We start from the raw sequence: 7,393 nt of genomic DNA on the forward strand, positions 1-7,393 counted from the left end.
GAAGAGAAAGGTGATAAGAATTATCAAAGTGAGCGAAAGACATGTGGATCGATGGCAATTTCAATAGATAAGGATTCAAGGAATAAATTGGAGAAGGTGAAATTGAATGCAATTTTAGAAGGCAACAATGATTTTGAAGTGAATGATTTACCGGCCATTGTTAAGGATGAAGGGGATGAGCATGACTTGCTGCAAATTCAAAGTGCAATTGGGAAAGAAAATTTTGTTATTGTAGTCAGTAGTGGAAATCATAGTGAAGATTTAGGGAACCAACAATTTTGTGAGGAAGTTCAGGCTGATTATATTCAAGTGATTTATGAAAAAAAACTTGAGAATGCTACAGGTTCTTCTTGGAAGGATAAGGAAGAAAGAAGTGAGAACCAAAGGCCTTCAACTCATTAAGATCTCTTAGTTGAATTCATTGGTGACTTAGAGTTCACTGAAGTAGATGGGAAGAATATTGACTTTATTAAAGAAATAACCACTCTTGAATGTTCCAAAGGAAAAATAGAAAAGCAAGATTTTGAGCACGGGTTAGGGCTGGTAAGCAGATATATTGGAACTGAAAATGATAGGACAGTAGAACAAGTACAACAAGTTCTTGAATTAAATTCTACTATTGGAGGCATTTGATGATGTAAATTTTCTCTTCTCAGCCTCCATTTCTCTATTTCTTTATCTTCTTAAATTTTATTTTCGCAGGTTCTTTGCAACTTGGCATTTTAGGAATGTTCACGAAGCTGTTCTTCCAATCTATTTGGCTTTCTAAATCAAAGAACACCTCAGAGCCTTATTGCTTATTCCTAATTTTACTTAAAGCTGGGCTCCTCCCTTACCAATGATCTAAATGCTTAATTTGGGGTTTGACCTTCGTTGCCATATGAAAATTGTGAAGAGTTTTCATGTGTTTTGAATTTTCTTGAAAGGATCCTGTGCATACATGTTCCTTTCTCGCCAATCGAGTTGTTAGATTTTGGGTCAAGTACGTGATAGATTTAGGGTTAGTCGTAGGTCTATGCTTTTTTCTTGGGCTTGAGTTGTAGGAGTTTGCTTTGCACTTTGAGACTTTGACTTTGATGTATTTTAGCCTATTAGACTCTGGCATCTCTCATTTATCGATGAATCCTTTTATCTTTGGAAAAAAAAAAAGTCAAAGTCTTGAATGCTAAGCTGAAAGGACGCAATTACTAAGCCACACTTTTAGCATGAATTCACACATTTATTGCTAAAGATATTATTTCTATTTTCTATTTAAATAATGAAATTTACAAAATTTAATTAAACAGAAGTTAAGTATTAAATTAATTTAATGAATGCAAATTTAAATAAAAATTTATTTTAATCAATTAAATAAAATATTTTTAATAGTAAATTTAAACAATTTATTATTATTAAAATTTAGACGGCTGAAAGGGTTTAGGGATTCAACTTAGGAGCTCCCAAGTTTGAGCATAATGTATTTATCGTTGAGACAAGCTCATGAGTGCTTTAGAATTGTTTTTTAATATCTTATTTCTATCAGTATTAGATAAGTATAAACATTTATTCCGTAAGAAAAATGTATGAAAATACGTATTATTATAAAAATACATATTGTTAAAAATAATAATATATATACGTAATTTTATTCAAGAGTCCAATTAAATTTTAATTAAAACTTTATTTTTAATAAATAGTAAATAAAAATAAAATATATAAAATAAATATATATTTAAAAAAATTAATAAAATATTATAATTAAATTACAATTTATCTATTTTTTATTAATTAAAATATATTAATAATAACTTTATTTTTAATATTGATAAATATATTTTTTAATATATATCAACAATTGAATAACATCTCATCTCTTATTCTATTATGAAATCAATTTTTATCATAAAAAAAATTCTTTATTATGAAAATTTACAAAAAAAAATAATACTATTAAAATAATATAATATTTATTATAAAATTTATATTTTTAAAATTAAATTATCTAACCTATTAGTTATAAAAATAATATTTTCATCTCATTTTTCTTAAATTTAAATAATCTAACCTATTATTTATAAAAACAATACTTGATTCATATTTAAGTATTTTTTAAATTTAAATTATCTAATCTATTACCCATTAAATTTATATTTTTTAAAATTAAATTGTTTTTTAAATTTAAATAGAACATGAAACTCATTAATTAATAAAATATTATTTATAAAATACTTTTTAAATTTATAAAATTAGGATTTAATAAAATACTTTTTAATAAAAAAATTCAAACATGTCTTGACAATCTATTCCGTTGGTCATAAATCATTTATTATGGAGTTGAAAAAAATTAGACAACATAGTGATTTCTCTGTTGTGTATTAAGAGGTATGCGACTTTGGATCAAAAATTTTGAATATTCGATGATCATATTCACCGTGTTTATCATGGAACTCACTCTTCGTGGTTGTTCTGCTTCAACTAGAAGGGTTGCTTAGTTTTTACAAACCAAACAAGCAATTTCCTTGGAATATATTTCATAGTCTACGGCTTTATTTTGAAATATATATATGAGAAATATTTTTTTAAAAAATAATTTGTTTTTAAGAAAATAATTTTTTTCATTATTTAATTACAATATTAAAAAAATAGAGAATGATTATAAGTTCCGATAAAGTTCAATGATCTTAATAGTATTTTTAAAATTTCAAAATTAACTTACTTTTTATTCAAAAAACAAGTTATTTGGGTATAAAAAGGAGTTATTTTTCTAAAATAATTTAATTTTAAATTAAAAAATATTTTTATAATTAATTTTTTTATATATGATTGCGTGAAATTTTATAAAATTATTCTTATATTATTTGAACTAAATTTATTTATTTGGATTGATTTTCTTTAATTTTATTATATTTTTATATTTAATTTTAAAATTTTTAATTTTATTCTATTATTTGATATTTTTATTTAATTTTTAATATTTTTATAACATAAAACAAGCTAAAAAAATGAATGAGATATTTTGAGGAGAAATCTAAAAAGTTTGAATATAATTTAGATAAAATTAAATTAAAATATTATACTTTCATGTTTTTCAAACTATTCGTGTTTTATTTCGTATTCCATATCTTTTTTAGCTGAGAAGTGAAAACTAAAACACCGAATGAAGAACACGATGATAAATCAGTATTTTCATGATCTATTACGTATTTCATTTATTTTTATGCATAACAACCATATTTTTATCAAAAATTTTAATTTTTTAAATTTATTCTTAGAATTAATAATAGGGTATAAATACATTATACGTTGGAAATTGAAAAATTTTTTATGCACTTTTAAATATTTATATACGGTGAATATCGCAAGAAATTTAAAATAAAAATAAAAAATCTAGAAGGAGAAATCTACACATTTGGTGTTTTTTTTTTTCTCATTCTTTTGATTGTTATTCATAATTATTTTAAAATCATTTTAAATAATTTTTCAATTAAGTTTATTATTAAATTCTTAAATATGAGTAACTAAAATAATTATGAAAAAGGAATTGATGTAGTTTGAATTATTGATCCTTTTAGCTTATTTGAGTTAATTTTATTTATCAATTTATTATTTAATTCACAATATTAATATTTTTGAAGAATTTTAAAATACTTACATAATTTTAGTCTGAAATTAATACTTTGACGAAACGTAAACAACGTTTGTAAGACTAAGTAGGAAATAGAATATTAAAGGAGTATTAATTGAATTTAGAATAAAATTTTGACTTATGAAATGTCAGACGAAATAATCATATTTTTTTGGAAAATTAATTAAAGTATTTATGAAATTATTATGAGATAGTTAAAAATTTTTAGTTAATTAATTTATTCTTATTTGAGAGAGTATAGGTTTTTTTTCTAAATTTGATAATTAAAATTAGATTATTAAATGAATTAATTGAATTAAAATTAAAATATTTAATAATTAATATTAATTATTTTATGAATTTTATTTTATTGAGTTGTTAATTTTATTATTTTATTTAAATTTTATAAATATTATTAATATTGATAGTTTAAATAATAAATAGATTTATATATATTTTAATATTTAATTTTTAATTTTTATGAATACCATATACCTACTCATATTTTATTATTTAAAACTATTCTATGGGTATCAAATCTGTCAATGTATCAAATATTAAAAATGCATTGAATCAAATAATCGTTAAATATAAGTTTAGATTTTTATTAATTTATTAAATATCTAAACTAAAATAATAATTTATTCAACATTTAAATTTATAAAAATTATGAGAACTAAATATATATAAGTGATTGATAATTTATTAAAAAAATAAAAATTAATTACAGATATTACTAACTATACTTTAAATTTATTTTCAAGAGACATGGGTCGGCACAGATCCCTATTCTCTTAATCAGAAATCTCGAGTTTAAATTTAAATATAGAGCACCTTTAAAAACTTGAGTGGAAGCGTTTTGCCTTCTTAATAGACCCGTTCAATGTGAATTTAAATTAATCAAACTAGTAGATTTAAAACGCGGAATAGTTTATATTAAAAAAACTCTAAATTTTACAAATTATATTATAATTTTTTATAAATTGATAAAATTAAACTAAGTGTAATTTTATTATTTTATTAAATCTAAATGGCAATCCAACATTTTGTATATTAATTTAAATGTTAATTTTAGATAAATTGATTCAATAATTAGGGGTGTAATTTTAATTAATTTTTAAAATTAACATTAAAAATAAGCAATCTAATAGTTAAATATGTAACTTACACCTTTAAGATATTGAATTTTTTTACAGCAATAATTATAAATATTTTATATAATATCTGTTACTTAATTTCAAATAGTTGTATATATAAAACAATCAACAATAATATATCTGCTATACAATCTTAATCAATTATTGATGTAAAATAAAATTTATTTACTATTAAAATTTTAGTCTGCATATTTAATATTTATAGTATTATTATTTTTAAAATTAAATATATTAGTTAATTATAATTAAATATAAATTAATATTATATTTACATGTCAAATTAATTTATATTTACAAAAATAAAATATTAAATATGACATATAATCTTCAACTTTACATCTTAATTTTTAAAAATTAATCAAAATTACATCTAAATATAAATATTAACTAATTCATCCATTTATATTAAAATATAAAATGACATAAATATTAAATTTTTTCAATCAACCGTCCTTTTATTAAAATTAAAAAGTTGAATAAATAAAATTTGAGTATATTAAGTAATAATTCAAACTATTTTTAATTTTTTTTACATATTACATTAATTTATATTTAATTGTTATATTTTTTATAAATTTAAAAATTTCATAAGTTATAGTTTTACTTCGGTTATTTAATGAGGTAAGATGAAATAATATATGGGTACTACTGTATATTTTGGCCATCATATAATTTAGATTTCAGTAGCATTTTTATTATTTATAAATCGGTCCCTATATTTTTATAAATTAATTAAAATATTCTTCACGTTTTACTTGCATTAATAATATAGTCCTTGTATACATTTTCAACTCATTTTTCTATTAAAGACTTAATTAAAAGAAGAGAAATTTTTTAAAATTCAAAATTACTCTCGTAACCATTAGCTAATACTCTAACCATTGAATCAAAATCACCATGTTCAGTAGAAGATTACTAGAGTTCTTATTCTAGTGATAATATATTACTTCAATTCATCACAACATAATTCTTAAAGCAAATCATACAAATATAAGATCCATTGCGGTATCTTCTCTCTCAATAAACCCTTTCAAGGTATAGTTATATCTTAGCCATGGCAAGAACTCAACACCTTACCCATTCTAGTAAAATTGAATATGAAATGTTTTATTTACAATAGAACTGAGAAATCTCTCAAGCTTTTAATTGATAACTTAAAATTAAGATACAAATTAAACAATGCAAAGACCATATCATTGATGCTTTCGTGGGTGGAAGTATTGATAGTAATTGGCAGAGGTGAGCCATGGTTATTGGCAATGATGTTGAAATCTAGACAATGAATAGATGTTGATATTGCCATGGCTATTCACCGTTGATGGACTTAATGTAGAAGAAGGATGAGATTTGAGAAGCCACATGCAGACCTCAAACAACAATTGAGGACTATGATGAGCCGCAATTGATATTGCTGATGTGAATATTGAAATTGATGACTGGAGTTGTTCGTGAATGAGACTCATGGATGAAGAGAAAAAGAAGAAGACTATTGAAAAACTAAGAGAAAGAATTAGGATAAGAATGAAACATAGAGAAAGAAGGGCTTAGGAGTTTGAAGTAGGATAGAGAGAGAATAGAAAGGTTAAATAGTTGTATATGATAATTAATTTAGAAGATAAGGGTAGTTTAATATTTTCTTAATAAATTCACAGTAAAAATAGATGGAATGACTATATTATTAATGAAAATATAAATGAGAGATGTTTTAATCATTTTTGAAAATATAGAGATTGACTTGTAAATAAAGATAATATTTAAGGATTAAATTGTATATTTTTTTTTTTTTAATTCCATAATCAGATTCATATGGGAAATAGAAGTTTACCTAATTTTAAGCCAAAGATTGACTGAATTTTGTGGTAAAATCTTTTGGAGGAGACAAATGGTGGGTTGGATTAGAGGTCATTACTACTATGGTTTAAGTTGGTTAGTTATAAAGTCACAGATAAGTTGAAGTGGTTGAATAATTATTGCTTCAAAATCAAGCAACTTGACCTTCATAAAAAAAAACATTAATTGAAAATGACCTAACATTAAATTATTTTAAATCACTTTATTTAAAAATAAATGTCCAGTTTGTATATAAAAATACTAATAAATTACATACATGTATATGGAAAAAGGCCTAACATTATTATTTAAAGTCAGTTAATTTAAAGAAATATAAAAGGAAGAAAAAAAAAGTAATTCTACCTTTGTAAGATGGAGGAGTAATTTAATTATTACTGATTTGAAAATTGCCGTAAACACTAATTATTTCATACTTTTTTTATAAATTAATCAATCACAATACAGTTTTATTTTAATCATATTAATATCAATATTTATTTTTAAATAAATTTAAAATTATATAATATAAATAAAAAAGTAATAGTGTAATATATAAACATTTCTTATATAATATATAGATATATATAAAAGAAAGTGATTTTTTTCTTAAAAAAAAAGTTGATTGCAAGTAGTTTTAATTTCGTAAATTTTCAATTATATCAGTTTCAAAAGATGCATTATTTAGTTCATACAAAAATATTCACATTTTTTAACATTTATATATTTAAAAAAATTAGTTAATAAAAAATACTTTCTTAATTAAAATAAAATTAAATAAATTTAAAAAAAATAACTTTTTTCC

This window comes from Manihot esculenta, chromosome 8 (assembly GCF_001659605.2).
Source record: "Manihot esculenta cultivar AM560-2 chromosome 8, M.esculenta_v8, whole genome shotgun sequence".
Lineage (NCBI taxonomy): Eukaryota > Viridiplantae > Streptophyta > Magnoliopsida > Malpighiales > Euphorbiaceae > Manihot > Manihot esculenta.